Source organism: Eurosta solidaginis, chromosome 3 (genome assembly GCF_040869045.1).
Source record: "Eurosta solidaginis isolate ZX-2024a chromosome 3, ASM4086904v1, whole genome shotgun sequence".
Taxonomy (NCBI): Eukaryota; Metazoa; Arthropoda; class Insecta; order Diptera; family Tephritidae; genus Eurosta; species Eurosta solidaginis.
Window position 1 is genome coordinate 90,321,929 of NC_090321.1, and position 20,906 is coordinate 90,342,834.

General features: G+C 37.7%; 1 protein-coding gene across 2 annotated transcripts in view; it reads left to right on the forward strand.

Moving 5' to 3' along the window:
- The first annotated feature begins 8,486 nt into the window (after positions 1–8,486).
- The window catches only part of ocm (over compensating males), a 158,999-nt gene continuing 146,579 nt past the window's right edge, over positions 8,487–20,906 (forward strand). The window contains exon 1 of one of the 2 annotated variants that reach the window (XM_067772736.1): positions 8,487–8,592. The gene's annotated coding sequence lies outside the window, so the exon portion shown is untranslated. Of the gene's footprint in view, positions 8,593–8,668; positions 8,976–20,906 lie in introns of those variants that run through there. The other variant, XM_067772733.1, reaches the window with a different exon arrangement.

A 20,906-nucleotide genomic window follows, 5' to 3' on the forward strand; every position in this document is an offset into this window, starting at 1 on the left:
CGGAATATAACAATGATCATTTATGATAGTATAACAGTCAAACCTGATATCTACAGTAAACTATCATTTATGACACATTTTGATAGTTAGAGTGCCAGCACTGATCCAGGAAAAGGAATGAGAGTGAGCAGTACGGCTATATATTAATCAGTAGGCCATGTTGGTGTATAAGAAGGAGACAAAAACTCACACGTACGCAATTGTTTACATCACATTTGCGCAAGTCCCCTTAAGTTTGTGATAGAAAGTTTGTATGAGGCGCTGATCGTTAAGTTGACATTGCTGACAATCAGATGATAGTCAGTATTCTTGTAGAGCCATTGAATCATTTAGGTATTTTAGACCCGACCAAATATCGGGAGAGGTGTCAAAAGACGCGTTTTGAACCCAGGACCACGAATCCGAGAGCGGAAATTCAAAATTTTATTTCTGTCAAAAGTTATTTCCAAAAAACCGAAAAATGACCCGGAGTGCTCCGAACCCGAGGGTATTTTTGCGCAGAACACCTTTCTGCATTGGCGGTCTTCGACCGCGCTTATAAAAAATTACCCCGGGTGGGTCCAACACCGGTTTGGAGACCAAAACTATATCCGCGCAAAACACAATTTTTCTTGTGGGTACTACAAAATCATCAAAACAACAACAACCACATGAAATTTTTCAATTTTGTTTGCAAATATCTCCGAAACGAAATAAAATTTTGAATTTGATCCTGGGTGCAAAGCTCGTCTTTTGACACCTCCTGATATTTTTGGCCGAGTTTTAGCAGTTGTAAGCTAAAGTAAACAATTACCATATATACATATGTACAAACATGCGTGCGTACGTACTAATAACAATAATCCCTTCATATATTATGTATATTTAATACTATTGTACTCACTTGTAATTAAATTATTCAAAGATGGTATACTTCCAAATTCCTGTTGCTTGCTTTACCAGAGCAATTGGAAGCCGACGTCGCTGCCAATGCCAATTGCGAATTCCTTCTTCTTTCTTAATTTTACTTTAATTAAATGTAGACAATTTTCAGTCGGCACTAATACACTGACATTTCTGTTATTTTTTCAATATTTCCGCTGATTATTTGCTGGTGGACGCCATAAATGGCGTTTGTTCCGTCACTATTTGCAGCTAACAAAATTGTTTAATAGCATTTAATATTTATAATTTCTTCTTTTCCTATTATCCATTCAATTTTCGATTTGCAACAACACACTAGTCACGCAATTGAATTTGTAATTGAATTGTATTATATGAATCGGACATTTCAATTAGGCCATCTCATTCTTTCATACTAACAATTGCGGAACAATGTGGGATATTTTGTTGTAGGTCGCCATTTTCGGTCACTAGATTTTTACTGGGCCGTTATTAAACAATATTTAAATTCCGTTATTTCTCGATATGTTAATTTTTTCGTTTTTAAATGGCACCACCCCAGGCACAAAATCAATAGTAATTTGGTTTTTAAATGGCACCACGCCAGGCACAATATCCATAGTAATTTGGTTTTTATATGGCAATGCGATCAATTATAAATTCATTGATTCCTGTTGGGAGTGCAAAACCGCCAGAAGAGAAGCATTGCATCTCCCAACCCCGTCAAAACGCCAATAGGAAGTACAAAGCCAACCTTGAGACCTATTTAAATTTTCAGCTCAACCAAAAAAAAAGCCCGAAAAATTGCAGTTGAGCCGAGGATGACACTGCACGACCACTTCGACGAACTGACTAGAACGGAATGAGGTCCAATCTTTAAATGGCCCAGGCCCACAGATCGATGAGCTTTGCAACGGAATAAACGGCTAACTTCCTGATTTCTCCAGTTTTTTCGCATCGTGAAACCTGGCATTATCACCGACTAAATCATCCGCTACCTTATTTACAACATGGACGTCCCAAATGTCGACCATTTTGAACATGGCACTACGCTACCGACTGTCCTACACCCCAAAATCTTGGGTGTGACGTTTTATCAGGATCTACATTTTGGTGAGCATGCAGCCGCAATTGTACCGAAAATCCAGAGCCGTAATAAAATCCTCAAATCTCTTGCTTGCAGTACTTTGGGGAAAGACACAGAAACGCTCATTACCACTTACAAAGCAATTGGCCAGCCGATTGCATGCTACGCGTCCCTATATGGTCGACAAGCCTAGAAACTACTCACTGGAAGAAGCTACAGGCCTGCCAAAATACTGCTCTCAGAGCCGCCACGGGTTGTCTTCTTATGTCCCCAGAACACCATCTACATAACGAGGCGAGAATACTCCCCATCAGGGAGAGAAATGAGATGCTAACCAAACAGTTCCTGTTGAATACCCAGAAGCCTGGACATCCCAACAGACATATGATTGATGAGCCAATACTGTCCAGGGGCTTAAGGAGTTATCTCCGTAAGCATTATGAGGAAATACGGCACCTGAGAACACAGCCGTATGAAGCCAAAAAACACCAGCAGGTCCTCAGTGAACACCACAAACAGGCTTCGGACCTTTATGCCAGGAATGGCCCGGTGAATCCAGTTCTCAAAGAACAATACCCAAAACTTGCAGAAGAGGAACGCACACTCCCCAGGGAAACACGAGTCACTCTAGCTCCACTTCGATCTGGATACTGTAACAGGTTAAACTCTTACCTATCCAGAATCAACCCCGACATACATAACATATGTCCTGCTTGTAATGTGTCCCCACATGACACCAACCATTTCTTCAATTGTATTATGGAACCAACACCTCTAACACCCCTCTCATTATGGTCCACCTCTGTTGAAACAGCAAGTTTCCTTGGACTCCCGTTAGACGATATTGCTACAACGACAACAGGTCCAATCTTTGTGAAGCTACTCGTCACCATACCGGAAATGCATGTTTTGCTGTTTTTAAACCTACTGATATTGAAGAGAGATCCTTTATATTTCCATCTTATATTTAGGCACATGATGACTGGTTCCAGCTTTGAACAGCTTTTAGGCTGCTCATAAGAAACTAGAGATGAAACCAAACTTAGAAAAATCAAGTCGTTACTGAAGGTTTTCTGCAAAGCTTTCAAAATGCTTTAAGTCCTGGAGAGTACCTTTCCTTAGATGAATCGCTTTCTTTCTTCTGGGACGGTTACATTTGCGGCAATATATCAAAGAAAAAATGCTTAATATGGGATTAATTTGTACGAGCTAACAACAACCGATGAAAATGTTCTGAATATTGAAATATATCAAGGCGCAGACGATAAGCAAAAGTCGGAAATATCGTTTACCGGCTTATTTCCCCGTACCTATGCAAAGGATACCACCTTATCAACTTTTACAACAGCGTCGAGCTCTCTAAAGAACTCCTATCAATCATACAAAACGCATGTTGGCAAGGATACCACCTTATCAACTTTTACAACAGCGTCGAGCTCTCTAAAGAACTCCTATCAATCATACAAAACGCATGTTACAGGCACCTTATGAGGAAATCGTAAAGGTAATCCTAAGATTGTTAGTGGCAATAAACTTTCTATAGGAGATTACATATGGCGTCCACAAGACCAAGTGTATGTAACGAAATGGCGTGATAAGCGAGAAGTACTTTTCATAACAACTGTAAATAGCCCTGAACTTAATCAAACTGGTCGCAGAATCAAAACAAAAGAGCTTGTTGTTTATAACAACTATATGACTGGAATTGACAGAGTCGACCAAATGGCGTACTATTCGTCACCTAGAAAGACTATCCGCTGGTACAAAAAAGCCATCTTCCACTCATTGGATGTTGCCGTTTGAAACTCATACTTTATTTTCAAACAAGAGTCTAATTCAAAAATATCATTCGTCGAATTTCGATGTATCCTAATCAGGTTTTTGATTCAATTGCTTAATATTATACGATTTGCAAAAAAATCAGCAACTTCGAATCGTCATCTTGCAGGAGCTTCTCCGATAAAAGAAAACGAAAAAGGTTTACTTAAGGTGTAACCAGTGTAAAATTCTAAAATTCGTAGAGAAACTTGGTACAGAGGCAAAACCTGTCCAGATAAGGTTGCTCTTTGCCCTGGAAAGTGTTTCGAAGAAAACCATACATTTTAATCTCTACTTTCTATTTATTATTCAACGATTTTCTTCATACGATACAATTTAAGTGGAAATTTTTGACGGAAGGAAATTTGTTGTTGTTGTAGCGATAAGGACACTCCCCAAAGGTTTTGGGATTGATGGTCCTTTGCCGGATGCAGACTCGCTACATTCCGTTAACAAGCACCATTAAGGTACTAGCCCGACCATCTCGGGAACGATTTAGTATGACCACTAGGCCATACCGCCCTCCCACACCCTAGATGCCTGAGGAAATTGGGGTCGCCATAGCCTCGGCTGTTAAAGAAGCAGTATTCGACACGGGTAGGTGAGGTTGAGAATTGGGTTGGAGAAGCAAAAATTGTGCTGGCAAACCCCTAAAAGGGTTGCGCTACCCTTGAAACAATTTGGTATTTTAGTCGCCTCTTAAGACAGGCATACCTGCCGCGAGTATATCCTAGGCCCCTAATCAGCGGGAGCTGGAAGGAAATTTCGAAACACATATTGCTCAATTCTGCCATTAGCCGGTAGTTAGTTTGCATGCAGGCATTTGTGTGAGGGCGTTGCTGACTGTCCAGTTTGAAATAAACCAACCAAACATAATATTAAAATAAGTATTTATTTATTCAATTACAAGTTTTCAGCATATCAAGAATTGATAAAGTGAACCCATGCTTAATTGAAAAAATGTCAATTGTTCTCGATTACCTAACGCATATTGCTACAGGGTATGTTATTTTTGCTAACGGTTTTTTTCCGATGAAATTTGTGTGTATAAGTATTTCTTTAAGAAGTTATATTTTGAAGAGCTTTACAAGTGTTTAATTGCGAGGTAGTTGAAATAAGGCTCAAGCGTGTGCAAAAGAAAGTGAAAAAAAGGTTTTACCAAAGTTCATATAAAAAAGCCAAGACTCGAAATTTTTTCTTAAAAACTGAATACTATTATAAATAAAAGGTAAGTAAATTAAATAACGTTTGCAAAACTTTAAAAAATTGTGTATTGTTTTGTGAGGAATTTTATGAACACAATGTTGCTTATAGGCAACATTTGTCTGTAGTAGCTCAGGAAGAAACTATTATCAACAATTAGATTTTTTTTAGAAATGCACCCAAAAGGTCTCGCAGAATCTGAAATAAAACAAATAACCAACAAATAACCATTTTGAACGTCCACGTCAATGGCACTACGCTACCGACTGTCCTACATCCCAAAATCTTGGGTGTGACGTTCGATCAGGATCAACATTTTGGTGAGCATAGGGCCGCAATTGTACCGAACATCCAGAGCCGTAATAAATTTGTCAAATCTCTTGCTGGCAGTACTTGGGAAAAAGATAAAGAAACGCTCATTACCACTTACAAAGCAATTGGCCAGCCGATTTCATGCTACGCGTCCCCGATATGGTCGCCAAGCCTAAAGATTACCCACTGGAAGAAGCTACAGGCCTGCCAAAATACTGCCCTCAGAACCGCCACGGGTTGACTCCTTATGTCCCCAGAACACCATCTGCATAATGAGGCGAGAATACTCCCAATAAGGGAAAGAAATGAAATGCTAACCAAACAGTTTCTATTGAATACCCAGAAACCTGGGCATCCCAACAGACATCTGATTGATGAGCCAACACCATCCAGGGGCTTAAGGAGTCACCTCCGTAAGCACTATGAGGAAATACGGCACCTGAGAACACAGCCGTATGAAGCCTAAAAACATAAGCAGGTCCTTGGTGAACTCCACAAAGAGGCGTCGAACCTCTATGTCAGGAATTGCCCGGTGTATCCAGTACTCAAAGAGCAATACCCTAAACTTGCGGAAGAGGAACGCACACTCCCTATGGAAACACGAGTCACTCTAGCCCAACTTCGATCTGGATACTGTAACAGATTAAACTCTTACCTATCCAGAATCAACCCCGACATACAAAATGTATACCCTGCTTGAAATGTGTCCCCACATGACACCAACCATCTCTTCAATTGTAATGTGGAACCAACGCCTCTAGCACCTCTCTCATTATGGTCCACCCCTGTTGAAACAGCAAGTTTTCTCGGACTCCCGTTAGAGGACATTGATGACAGTTTTTGATTGGTCAGACCTATTGGATGGGGCGAAGCATTGCTACAGCAACAACAACAACGGGTCGTCCGTCGACAACCCTTTCAAGTATGGAATCAGATTCACCGCCATCAACTTCTCCAATACCATCTAATGTTTCGAATACTGGATCACCAAGTCCACCATCTTCAGCAACACGGATCATACATATAGAAACCTCCAAAATCAATGCGTCTAGATCGATACCGCCATTGGCTGGAATGGGGAGCAAAAGGGAGGTACCGATTATGCCAAACCGGCATTATAATGTCAAAATGTCAGGTACACTTGTGTTGTAACCCACCATCAAATTGTTTTGTTTCATACCACACATAAAATGTAATAAAACTTAATAAAAATGATATAAAGTTCAAAATTCGGTTTTATTCTAAAATGAACCACCATGGCGCAATGTTGCTTATAAGCAACATCTTATAACGGTGATTCCAAAAGGGATAGATACTTGAAAGAGATATCAGTTCATATTCAAAGCTCAACTAATAACCCTATATATTAAACATATTTTTAATCGCGCCCACTTTAATTATGACATCAAAGGGTTAACTGCATGGCGCAACGATACAAGGTGGCAGCACGGGACAGCTGATTATAAACTTTTTTTATTTGATTTGATACATGAACTTCAGGCGCAATACGATTTTGACATTGGTCCATCGAATTTACAAAAACAAAGTACATGAAATTGTTATACTAATTTCACACAGACGGCTTATTGAATAATAAAGGCAATTTTCTACATTAAGATGCTTATTGAGCTCAATCTTCCCTACAAAATTCGAATCTATTATTATTTCATTAGTAGCTAATCGAATGCCTAATGAAGTCAAAAGCACAATGCAACTCTGTTGGCAGCGTCCGCTTCCGTTCCCGTTTCTTAGTTTTCAAAGCAAATGTCATTGTCTGCATGGCGGAACGATACAAGGTGGCCGCATCGAACAGCTGATTATAACCTTTTTTATTTGATTTGATAGATCAACTACCGGCGCAATACGATTTTGACATTTGTCCATCGAATTTACAAGTACATGGAATTTTGTTTGTTTGTAGGTATGTCACCATGCTCCCACCTTCAGACCAATTCTAAATATTCTCGCGGAATTTTGTTCTCGCGGATTTTTTTATTCCCGCGGAAAAATTCCTCCAATTCTGTTCTCCTTGGGAGAACAATAATTGGGGAATAGCAATTTCGAATTTTCGAAGTCAGCTGTTTTGTCAATTGAAATTTCGTTGCACATTTCTTATTTTGTTTAAAAAATTGAAGTTTAATTATTGTTGCAAATTTGTTGGAAATTAAGAAATAAAATATAAACATTGCACAGTATTTATTGCATTTCATGTGGTATTCACTGAAATGAGTAATGAATTGGTGCCACAGCAACATCAACAGCGGAACATAAGAAGAAGACGGCCGCATAATACAAATCTGCCGGAGTTGCCTGCTTTCATTCAGCAAAGCAATTTTCTGGCGGCCAAGTTGAGTTGAATTCGTCCTTCATCATATGCCAAAATCTATTTAAGCCTTATTAAAAAATCCTTGCGCAATTTCTGGATGGCTGCATCAAATTTGTATACCAAGAGCTCTACCGTTGCTTATGATATACTTTTCAAATTAAAATAAAGAATATTGTGGTTGTAGTTGTTGTTGTATTAGAAGTGAGAATATTGTGGTAGAATATAAATACATCTTTTAGCACAAATTTGTACAAATAAGTGTTCTTTCTTAAAATAACCAATTTCCTTTAACTATTTTGATGCATTCCCTTTAATTTAACAAGTGAAAAAACTCCTATGAAATGGCAGAGAAATCTCCCTCTCCCTCACATTCATAATACCTACTTTTCTCCCATAACCGGTTTCCGCTTTTTCGAACATTGTTCAGAATAGGAGGAAAGGGAGAAGTGAAAAAACTCGCAAGGAATTTTTATTTAGAATACGAGGAATGGGAGAAGGGAGAAAACTCGCACGGAATTTTCGTTTAGAATTGGGCTGCTTGTATCGTTCCGCCATGATTGTCTGTCTCATCCTTCATACTAATCGAGCAGTTACTTCTGTGTGAAAGCAAAAAATTTACGATTTCATTAGCAGGTGAAATGAGATCATTAAGTTTCTGTGTGAAAACAGTATTATTTATGTTTGTAGGTATGTCACCATGATGCCACCTTGTATCGTTCCGCCATGGTTAACTGGCAGCCATTTTGTATTTTAAATATTGCATTTCGATTTCGTGTTTCGTTAGTCACACATTCCGCTTTCATTAAATTTCCCATTATTTTAGTTATCGATTGGTGTTCTATGTACCTCATACTGATCGATTGCGAAGCCAAACCCAATCAAACTATTTAATTTAGTATTACTAGTCATTAAATATGCGTCCGAAAATTTGATATTAGTACAATACAGTTGTATAATATTTGATGTAAGTACGGGCAACCTCAATTGGCTATAATACTAGGACTATATAATAAATATGCAAATAAGCAAAGTGATTTCACATAATTTAGGTACAGCAATTCTGCTGTTTACAAAAGAACGTTTGTTGCCGAATTTGAAAATGCCAAATCTAACCAAAAAATTTTTAGTCCATGCACAGTTAACGAAGGCATGCCGTTTCGTTTCACATGATACGTGGTTGTTTTTTTTTTTCCACCTCGAAAATCAACGTCCTATCACACATTCGTGTAAGCCCAAGCGAGATGGCCATTAAATAGTAATGGATAATTTAAGTGCTCTTGTGTTTTAAAAAATATATAAATATATGCAACAAATATTTAGATTTATATCGAAAAATACTTTATGTTGGTAAGTTTGCATTCGATTTGTGTTTCATAGAGGAAAAAGTTTTGCTGATTGAATTTTTTACGTTTAGTGACGTAGTACGAGCGTTGCTATTCGTATCTACTTGCATGCATGTATACCCAAGTACAAAATGTATGTACATATGTGAGGATGTGATGTTAATGCATATGTGGTGTGTTGTCGAATCGGTTTTTATTTTGAACCTTCGTCGTGCTCGTTTTGTTATTTATTGCTTGCAACACATTTCTTGAAACTACCTAAAAATCTGACATCCTAAATTACTGATCCATTCTGATAAGGGTTTCTTAGCGTAATATATCTATTCATATGTGTATGTATGTACATGTTTACATACGTAAATATTTACGTGTAACTACGTAAATTGGATGTTTTGATGTTATGAAGCTACGTGTGTATGTTGTATGTGTGTACATACGTAAGTATTTCGAAATTTTACAATGTTTATTATACCCGAGGCGAATCCATGCCAGACAAAAATTTTTGAAGATAAAGATGTTGCATGCGCAAACTTCAGTGGAAAGCAGCGGAGCTTCACAAAATTCTAGACGGCCACTTCCACCACACCACAAACTTTAACACGATTTTTAACATAATTTAAGGACACAAAACACCCTAATTTGAGTTTTAGAGAGTAAAAATTAAAATTCTGAACACCATAAAAAGTATACAAATACTTGTTAAATAATAAATACAGACAGTGGTAGTTTAATAAATTCTGCTGTGGTAAGTGGCGAATGTGACCTAAAATTTTAGGAAGCTTGCTTCGCACTATTTTTCGTCCCTACAACATCTCTATCTTAAAATTATCTCTGTACCAGGTGGTGGCAAAGCGAATTCAATCGCGGATAGGGATTAATACGGATAGGGATTTAACACATTGTTCACATTGTTGTTGCATTTCCAAGTTAAATCTCTATCCATATCTGGTTCATGTACCATTGGAACACGAGGATTGTTGTACAAAGCGTTGTATGGAAAATAATCAAGAAGAAGCAATCAGCTGTTGGGATAACAACACCTGCAAGGTGAATTCATTACAGGTGGTGTTACCCCATCAGCTGATTGCTTCTTCTTGATAATTTTCCATACAGCGCCTTGTACTACAACATGTCAGTTAATCGAAATCAATGAAAATTTTCTTTTGACTTGACATTCTTCCGCACGGCGAATTGGTTGAATTCGCTTTGCTACGACCTAGTATAGATTCGCCTTGAACACCTGGTAATGAATTCGCCTTGGAATATAATTTACACGAATTGTCAGATAAAAAATCGGGGTTCGGTCGGTCACCTATTTCAACCTCACTTTCATAAGCTCTAGTTATTAATCTGTGTGATTATATGAAAAACTTTTAAAGTTTCCTAGGAAATATGACACAAGTTTTTTTCTTGTATTGCTTCGTATTTTTTCTTCAATTATCTGTGTGTGATCGTCCCGATCAGACAAATCTCCCGATCTAAACGCCGCTAGCATCTCCAAATGTACCACTCTTCTACTCCGTGGTTTCCCAATGGTTTGTATGCGGTAGATGGTATCACTGATCTTCTTCACAACTTTGCACGGGCCTTCCCAACTGCACCGAATCTTGGATGGAACACCTTTCCGCCGGTGAGGGTTGTATAACAGTAGGTACCAAATCTCCCACCAAGAAACCTTCCGAATTATTGTTCTCATCGTGCCTGCGTTTCATCTTACTACTCATTATCCTGGATCGTTCCCTCGCACTCTGTTGTTTGATCAATGAAGAACTACTTCGCAGAGCTTGATCTTGAAGGATTGGCTTCATATACTCAGTATCGTTCCGACGTTTCCCAACAGAAATGCGCGCTGGCTTGAAACCACCCTTGCATTCTTTCTGGAAAATTCTTTCAGTCGTTTTAGTGCGTCCATTAGGTTTTGTCAATGCCAGTGTTTCTCTCGCAGGTACTTTTGATTTCGCTTTATTTGGCCCATTCGATCCATCAACCTTTACCTTTGACTTTCGTGGTCTTTGTCGAGTCTTCTCCACCAGTACTCGATTACTGCTGAACCCTTTCTCCAAACTGAAGTTAAGTGATATATCCTGGTTCTCATAACGCATCACCCTTCTCTGCATATCGATCTTGATGTCATCGTCAACCAAGAAGTCCACTCCCAATATGACTTCATCAACGATCTCCGCCACAACGAATTTGTGTAGAACCATGACTTTTCCAAGTAATACCTCACATACCACTTCGCCTTGGACTTGATTATACTCGCCAGTGACCGTACGCAACCTTGCTCCAGGTAACGGTTTTACTCTCCTGTTGACCAAGTCAGATCGGATTAAGGACTGAGATGCGCCCGTATCTACAGTCAGTACACGCTCCTTGCCATCCACATTTCTTTTGGCGGTAAGACTGCTAGATTTCCTTCCAGTTTGCTAGATAGGTGACCGGTGCTGCAATGACGTGCAATGTGACTTGGGTTACCGCACTTGAAACACTTCATAACTCCGTAATCCCTGTAATCCCTTCAGTGCTTCCAAAGTTGTGTCTACCCAATCTGGCCTTTCCACTTCCACGCGATGAGCTTTGTATGCGGGCTTACTCAAAAGTGACGCTGTTTCCTGAGTCAGTGCATGGGCTACCGTTTCAGCAAATGTTGGCTTTGGGTTCCCGTGTGTAGCTCGCTTCGTTTCGACGTCCCGTATGCCGTTAATAAAGCTCTGAATCTTTACCCTTTCAGTGTTTTCTACGGGTGCGTCCGCATTTGCAAGATGAGCCAATCTTTCAACATCCGAAGCAAACTCTTGTAATGTCTCATTTGCTTTTTGGTAACGATTTTGCAACTCAATTTGGTATATCTGTTTTCTATGCTCGCTTCCATAACGTCTCTCGACAGTGTTGTTGTTGTTGTTGTAGCGATAAGGTTGCTCCCCGAAGGCTTTGGGGAGTGTTATCGATGTGATGGTCCTTTGCCGGATACAGATCCGGTACGCTCCGGTACCACAGCACCATTAAGGTGCTGGCCCGACCATCTCGGGTACGATTTATGTGGCCACATTAAACCTTCAGGCCATCCCCTCCCTCCCCAACCCCAAGTTCCATAAGGAGCTTAGGGTCACCAGAGCCTCGTCTGTTAGTGAAACAGGATTCGCCGCGGATAGGTGAGGTTGACAATTGGGTTTGGAGAAGCTATATGTTGCGCTGGCAACCTGCAGGGTTGCGCTACACAGCCCCTTGAATCTGGTATTTTAGTCGCCTCTTACGACAGGCATACCTACCGCGGGTATATTCTGACCCCCCCTAACCCGCTGGGGGAAGTGGTCATCAATGCTTCATTGTTGTTCCGCTCTCATTCGGGAATCGTCTGTAGGATTTCGGCTGCTGGCCCCTTCAATGCTACGAATAGAGCATCAACTTTATCTTCAGCATTCCAGTTGTTCACTGCTGACGTCTTCCCAAATTGAAGCTTGAATACCTCGAAAGGAACAGAGCCGTCAAAAGGTGGAGTTTTTACCTTCGGATTGTCGCTGGAACAGCTGAGCGATTTAGTTGTAACTGTTGCATAAGACCTTTCAACGCTTCTATCTCGGCATCAATTTTCTCCTCGAGTTGTAAAATGTTTGCATCCTGCTCTTCCAGTTTCGCAAAGAGCTGCGATGATACCTGTTCCGAAATTTTTGTCGACATTCCAGATATACGTGCCTCTTGCGCTTCCAGTTGAGATGACATATATGTCTTCTGTTCTTCCAATTGAAATGACATTTGCGAAGCCATTTGCGACGCCATTTCTGAAATGCGTGCCTCCTGTGACTCCAGCTGAGATGCCATTGTTGATGTTTGTACAGATGTTGTGCTCGTCACTGTCTGCGGTGTTTCGTTTTTTTCTTCCATTTTTGTTGTTGTTTTGTCGCTATCATAATGAAAGATATACTCCTCAGCATTGATGATTCCTTCAAATACCACTAGTCGTTTTTGTAGCTGGGATTTATTGCCAAAAGTTGCCAATCCACGGACTTCTAACTCCTCCTTCAGTTGCTGGATCGTCAATTCACTCAACTTTGCCATGTCGAAGTTGTATTCCCAATCTTCGGAATTTATTCAACAATTCCTCTTCTGATACCAATTGTAACGAATTTATTTCAAATCCTCTTATTTGCAACCTTCTGCTAAGTTCGAATCACTAAACTGTTGAATAAATAACTCCAATATTTAATAATGCAAAATGGCCTTTATTCAAGTACTTCACAATAAATAACTCTACTATTGCCCCACAGATAGCGTGCTTAATCGAAACTGATTGTAGCGCCTCTACGGTTGCTGCCGTATATACTCTTTGATTTCCTCGTTGCATCTTCTAGGCGCTTCTGTTCTCGAATCTATTAGTTGGTTATCTGCTATAATTATAACTACAGATGTACGTGTATAGCTCTCATATGCGCGTGTGTTTGTGAGCGACACTTCCACAATTGTAATTGCATATCTCAGATAAGATATCTGCATGTGTTTGTGCGTTGCTTCTCCGCTGCGTGTACGTACATGTGTGTAGACATAATGATTGATTCGTTTATGTAGATACATAATGATTGATTTATGGATGTACATACAATCACTGCTTAGCATCGGCTTAGAGATGGCAGTACCCCTTAGTGTTGCTAATATTCGTAGCAGTATGAAAACCAGGGACGGAAAATAATAATTTTTTTTTTTCGTATTCGAAAAAGTCTTGGTCAAAAAATGTCCTAGGTGAAAATGTTTGAGTTTCCAGGTATCTCTATAGCAATATCATGTCGAATCATCAATCCTTTTTATTTTTCGAACTTTTTCCATAAAAGTCCACATATAAAAGTAAAATCTGTATTTTTATTTTTTGAGTCCGATAGAACTAGTTACACTCGGACTTTTAAAAATAAAAGTCCGGAAATAAAAGTTAAATCAAGACTTTTATTTTTTAAGGCCGAAATAAAAGTCCCGCTTGGTAACAAAGAAATGGCTTATCCGAATTAAAAAACAAATTTTATTTCCCATAAGCCGTTTCTTTGTTATCAAGCGGGACTTTTATTTCGGCCTTATAAAATAAAAGTCTTGATTTAACTTTTATTTTCGGACTTTTATTTTTAGTACGCTCTCATTCGGGAATCGTCTGTAGGATTTCGGCTGCTGGCCCCTTCAATGCTACGAATAGAGCATCAACTTTATCTTCAGCATTCCAGTTGTTCACTGCTGACGTCTTCCCAAATTGAAGCTTGAATACCTCGAAAGGAACAGAGCCGTCAAAAGGTGGAGTTTTTACCTTCGGATTGCTCGCTGGAACAGCTGAGCGATTTAGTTGTAACTGTTGCATAAGACCTTTCAACGCTTCTATCTCGGCATCAATTTTCTCCTCGAGTTGTAAAATGTTTGCATCCTGCTCTTCCAGTTTCGCAAAGAGCTGCGATGATACCTGTTCCGAAATTTTTGTCGACATTCCAGATATACGTGCCTCTTGCGCTTCCAGTTGAGATGACATATATGTCTTCTGTTCTTCCAATTGAAATGACATTTGCGACGCCATTTCTGAAAGGCGTGCCTCCTGTGACTCCAGCTGAGATGCCATTGTTGATGTTTGTTTTTTTTGGTTTCGGGTTTACAGTCCAATGAATCAGAAAAACGCCTTTTTTATTTTATCGCCAACGTTTCGACCTTTTATTTTGGTCTTCTTCAGGGCCTAATGACAAAAAATATAAAACTTAGTATATAAGGCCTTGCATTGCAAAAGAGGGTTAATAATTATTAATTACATATACACACAAAAGTACATATATAACACAATTATTGAAATCACAGATTCTTACTCAAAATTACTGCGTTCTTCCTTGTCCAGTTGTTTTGTATAGATGTTTTGTTTTCTGCATTGTGCAGAAATGGTCATATATAAAATTTTTAAATTATAGGACTTATTTATAAATTTGAATAATTATAAAATATCATAAAATGAATCATTATAAAATATCCATCAACAACAAAAACACCGACCCAATATTAACGAGCACCAACGCTCAACAACAATTAGCAGAAATTAAAACTATGACAATTTCATATTTCCCGTATATTACAAAATGTATTACAAACAAATTCAAAGAGTTCACTGCCAACGTCCGTTTTGCGTACAAAAATAAAAACAATGTTGGGAAAATGTACAACAAGATTAAAGACAAAATACCAACAAATAAAGAAAAGAACGTTGTATACAAAATAGATTGTATTGACTGCCAGCGAAGAAAAAGTTACATAGGCACTACATCTCAACATTTATACAAACGCCTAAATCAACATAGAAAAACTGTTGAGAAGAAAGAAACAGAAAAAAGTGCACTCGCCCTCCACGCTATTACTTTTGGACATAGATTTGACTTCGAAGGAACTAAAGTATTGGCTAGAGAGAAAAGTTGGGGAAAAAGAATCCTATTAGAAGAAATATTTATTAAAGCTGATAAAAACTGTGTTAATAAAAGAAGCGTAGAAGCTAAAAACATCAGCGACATCTATACGTGTATTTTCTAACAATGTCAACAATCATCAGCTGCTCTACATAGTCCATCAAGCACGAACCGGCTGACAAAATATCAACAAACGTTAAATACGCATATATATATAGTTTGTTGTTTGAATTTTACATTATGTTCATTTTATTACTTATTTCTTTTAAATTTTATTCAAATTTATAAATAAGTCCTATAATTTAAAAATTTTATATATGACCATTTCTGCACAATGTAGAAAACAAAACATCTACACAAAACAACTGGACAAGGAAGAACGCAGTAATTTTGAGTAAGAATCTGTTTTGTCGCTATCATAATGAAAGATATACTCCTCAGCATTGATGATTCCTTCAAATACCATTAGTCGTTTTTTTAGCTGGGATTTATTGCCAAAAGTTGCCAATCCACGGACTTCTAACTCCTCCTTCAGTTGCTGGATCGTCAATTCACTCAACTTTGCCATGTGGAAGTTGTATTCCCAATCTTCGGAATTTATTCAACAATTCCTCTTCTGACACCAATTGTAACGAATTTATTTCAAATCCTCTTATTTGCAACCTTCTGCTAAGTTCGAATCAATAACTGTTGAATAAATAACTCCAATATTTAATAATGCAAAATGGCCTTTATTCAAGTACTTCACAATAAATAACTCTACTATTGCCCCACAGATAGCGTGCTTAATCGAAACTGATTGTAGCGCCTCTACGGTTGCTGCCTTATATACTCTTTGATTTCCTCGTTGCATCTTCTAGGCGCTTCTGTTCTCGAATCTACTAGTTGGTTATCTGCTATAATTATAACTACAGATGTACGTGTATAGCTCTCATATGCGCGTGTGTTTGTGAGCGACACTTCCACAATTGTAATTGCATATCTCAGATAAGATATCTGCATGTGTTTGTGCGTTGCTTCTCCGCTGCGTGTACGTACATGTGTGTAGACATAATGATTGATTCGTTTATGTAGATACATAATGATTGATTTATGGATGTACATACAATCACTGCTTAGCATCGGCTTAGAGATGGCAGTACCCCTTAGTGTTGCTAATATTCGTAGCAGTATGAAAACCAGGGACGGAAAATAATAATTTTTTTTTTTCGTATTCGAAAAAGTCTTGGTCAAAAAAATGTCCTAGGTGAAAATGTTTGAGTTTCCAGGTATCTCTATAGCAATATCATGTCGAATCATCAATCCTTTTTATTTTTCGAACTTTTTCCATAAAAGTCCGCATATAAAAGTAAAATCTGTATTTTTATTTTTTGAGTCCGATAGAACTAGTTACACTCGGACTTTTAAAAATAAAAGTCCGGAAATAAAAGTTAAATCAAGACTTTTATTTTTTAAGGCCGAAATAAAAGTCCCGCTTGGTAACAAAGAAATGGCTTATCCGAATTAAAAAACAAATTTTATTTCCCATAAGCCGTTTCTTTGTTATCAAGCGGGACTTTTATTTCGGCCTTATAAAATAAAAGTCTTGATTTAACTTTTATTTCCGGACTTTTATTTTTAAAAGTCCGAGTGTAACTAGTTCTATCGGACTCAAAAAATAAAATTCCGAAAATAATTTTTATATTGATCCAAATATATTTAAAGTCCAAAATTAATAGTTTTGCAACGAATTATATTATAAAAGGAATAACAGTTTCAGCCCCTGATGAAAACATTTATTTGAAGCAATTTTTAGTTTATAATTTATTTAATAATTTGGGAAAAATTTAAACAACGTGACATCAGGACGGACAAGGCGACATCTGTTTCGATTATACCTTTTAAATCTCTTCAAAGCCTTTTCTCCCGGGAGTGAGATTTGAACCCGCACTCCTACGATGGTAGTGTTACAAACGCATTCAGCCACGTCATGCCTTAGTTGTTGTAAACTTTATCCCAATTACATTTTTTATTTACTAATGTAATGTTTACTAATCGAGTTTTAGACGTTGAAAAATGAATTTTGAATTGGTTTAGGTTTCGCATGTTCATAGGTTTACGAAAGTACACGATTCCTTGGTGTCCGTAATTTTCATAAAATTACCTATATTCAGCCGCACAATAGATCATGGCATAGTTAATAAATTCATCATAAAATGAAAAAATAAAATTGTTTTAAGGAATTATGCAGTTCAGTACTTATCGGGTATTTGTAAACTGATTGGTTCCTATTTCTACTAATATTTTCCGAAAAATCGCAAAGAAACAACACAGTTAACGGATGTCAATTCTATTTGGGAGCAAAATGGCTGCAATTGTCAAAAAATTTGTCAGCCGAGCAAACCGCTTGCGATTGAATCATGTTTCGGTCCATGATGAATTTAATATTTAGGCGTTCTCAAATCGTTGACGGTTTCCCTTATTCTGACATGTTTGGCATGCATATTTTAGAGGGTTGTCTATCATACATAACTACCTTTAAATTCTACTACGATCGGATTAGATTTTACTATACGTTTAGAAATATAATAACTATATAAGCCACTAGCAGAATTTTTTAGACAAAAAGATTAACGTAAGAATTTGTACGAAAAATTAAGCAATCAAAATATATTACTTTTGAAATACACATAAATTCTCGCAAATAGAGCTGCCGCAAAAGTGAGGTTATGTTGTTGACCTTCACCTTTGTTATTGCATTATGGGTCCAGCCGTTATTTCTTTGTTTGTCTCTGACATATCAAAATTTGGGTTTTGAGCATTGTGCGTTAGGAAAATCAACGTGCAAGTGAAATAATCAACGAAAAGTGCATCCAATACATTTTCCGCTCCGTATTTATTCTTTTTATTGTAAAAAAAATGTATTGAAAAATAAAATTTTAAAAGTAAATAATTTATTTTGTACGTTCTATTCATTCCTCAACTATATGGTTGGCTCATCTGTACAGCAAAACATACCTTTGTTCAGATTGTCAAAATCTGCGTGTTGGCGTTAGGCGAATGGAATGGAAAGAAAACAATACTTGCAAGAAAATAAAGTTGCTAAATTAGAAGCATTTACTAAAAAAAATAACTTAAAGTGTTGTGAAACTACTTTTTTATAAAAAATTTACCACTACGGCAGTAAATAATTATCAATGTGTTGGTTACATTTTGCGTTTTCCATCTCCTTTTGGCAATCCCTATAGCAGTGGAATGAAAAAAATAAAATCAGCTGATGAGATGAGGCAACGATAAAATTGAGCCATGGTTCTATTGGTCCCGCTCTAGGCTATTGGAAAATTGTTTGTTAAATTTTCCTATAAAGGCAGATGGGCAATTCACAAGGTCTCCTATTCGCCGTATGTGCTTTACCTTAATCAAATTATATTGGAAACCATGGAAACACCTGAAATCTTATAATTTTTCATGAATACGACACCCTTGTGTATTTCAAGCATGAAACGCAAGCAAAAATAAACTAGTGCCATACGGATATTAAATGCAAAAAAAGGTCATATTCGATATTGAAAATTTAATTGAATGTGAAAACTAAAAACAAACCAGGAAAAATATGTTAACATTTTCAAAGTATGCATAAGGTGTTTACAATCGCAAATTTTTGTTGCTGGAGCTCGTCAACTTGTATCTTTATTTACGTATAGAAGCGGTACATATAAATACTGTTGACAGTTCAGACACTTGCGACTGGTAAGGTGGAGGTGCCGCACTGGGGAGCAAACGCCGCCTTCTTAAAAGCACTTGCCTGTGCTTAGAAGTCAATAAAATCCTTTGAACTGAAATGCTTTTCGCAAAAATGGCGAGAGTTGCTTAATGTCAAATCACAGGTCTCTTTCTAAATTCTACAATTATTCTATTTGCAACTATCCATTAGAAGAGAGTGATGAAAATAGAGTAAATTGAGCCCCACCCCTTTTAGTCTGAATTTAATTATTCTGTTAATAACATAAATTTTATTATAAGTAAAGTTATTTTGAGCTAATTATTTATGGTAATTTATTCGATCTTCACCCACTGTAACATAAACTATTTGTGATAAAAAATTATTTTCACATTTTTAGTTCGGTCAGCTATAAAAGGGCTTTAGGTTTTTTCTAACAATTATTTATTTTAAATTTTTTAGTTCTTGTTTCTGTGCTGGTCTTAATTCGTTAAAAATATGGTTTTTTTTTTTCCTCGAAACTAAATTTAAATGGCTAATTGTCCCAATGAAGAATTTATATTCCAATAAGCTAAATTGGCCTTATACCGGTTGACTTTATGCCACTCCACCATCAAATTATTGCATCGGTCTTTGATACGTGTGCAAAGTTTTTATTAACCTTATGGCAATTTGAAGTGGTCATAAGGTCGATTGATCTTATGTTTGTTGACCTTATGCCACTTCGGCATAAAGTGATTGCATTGTTATGGTCCTTGACGCATGTGTAAAGTTTCGACTGACATTAATGCCATTAAAAGTGTCCATGAGGTCGTCGCATGTAGGACATACATTGTGTCCTTTGAATTTAAGTCATCTCACCATCAAATTATTTTATTGCCATCGGACCTTGATACGTGCGCAAAATTAAAATTGACCTTATTTCAAGTGGTCATAAGGTCAATTGACCTTGGATTCAAAAACGATGGATACATACAAGGTTATTCGGATAGACCGAAAAGGATGGGATTATTGCTTAGCACCATTCATGAAAGGTATAAAGTCTTCGGCACAGACAGCATACATCATAATGCAATAATAAAGGTGATGTTAACAACATAACCTCACTTTTTCGGCAGCTCTATTTGCCAGTATTTACGTGTATTACAAAAATAACAAATTTTTATTGCTTCATTTTTCGTATAAATTCTTCAAAGAAATCAATTTTCTGCAAGTGACACCATCGCCATTGAATTGAAAAGTGCAGATTTTATGTCAGATTTGTGGTAAGATACTTCGCTCGCACGCTTGTAGTATTTAGAGGCGAAAGTCTCGTCCTGATTTTAAAAAGCTGATTAACCTTTCATAATTCATTCTTCAGAGCCTTCTTGCTGATGGTGCCGCGGGAATGGACAGGCACTGCCCACGTCATGTTGTTGTTGGGTGTGACCACTCACAAATTGTCGTCAAAGTCTTCTAACGGAAATCCAAGGCAACTAGCAGTTTCAAAAAGGGTGGACCATAGGGAAGTTGGTGTTAGAGGCGTAGGCTCCCCATTACAATTGAAAAGATGGTTGGTGTCATGTGAAGGCACGTCGCATGTAGGACATACATTACGTATGTCGGAGCTGTTTCTGGAGAAGTAAGAGTTTAACCTGTACCAGTATCCAGAACCAAGTTCTTTGTAGACTGCTCTCTTCCTATGAAAGGGTAGGATAGTGTATATTGATAACGTGGTTCACCGGGCGCATCCTGGCAAAAGCGTTTACCAATTCTGTGTGGATTTTGCCTACGGCCTCCTTATGCCTGTCTGGATCAAACGACTGTGTTGGCAGGTGCCGGATTTCAT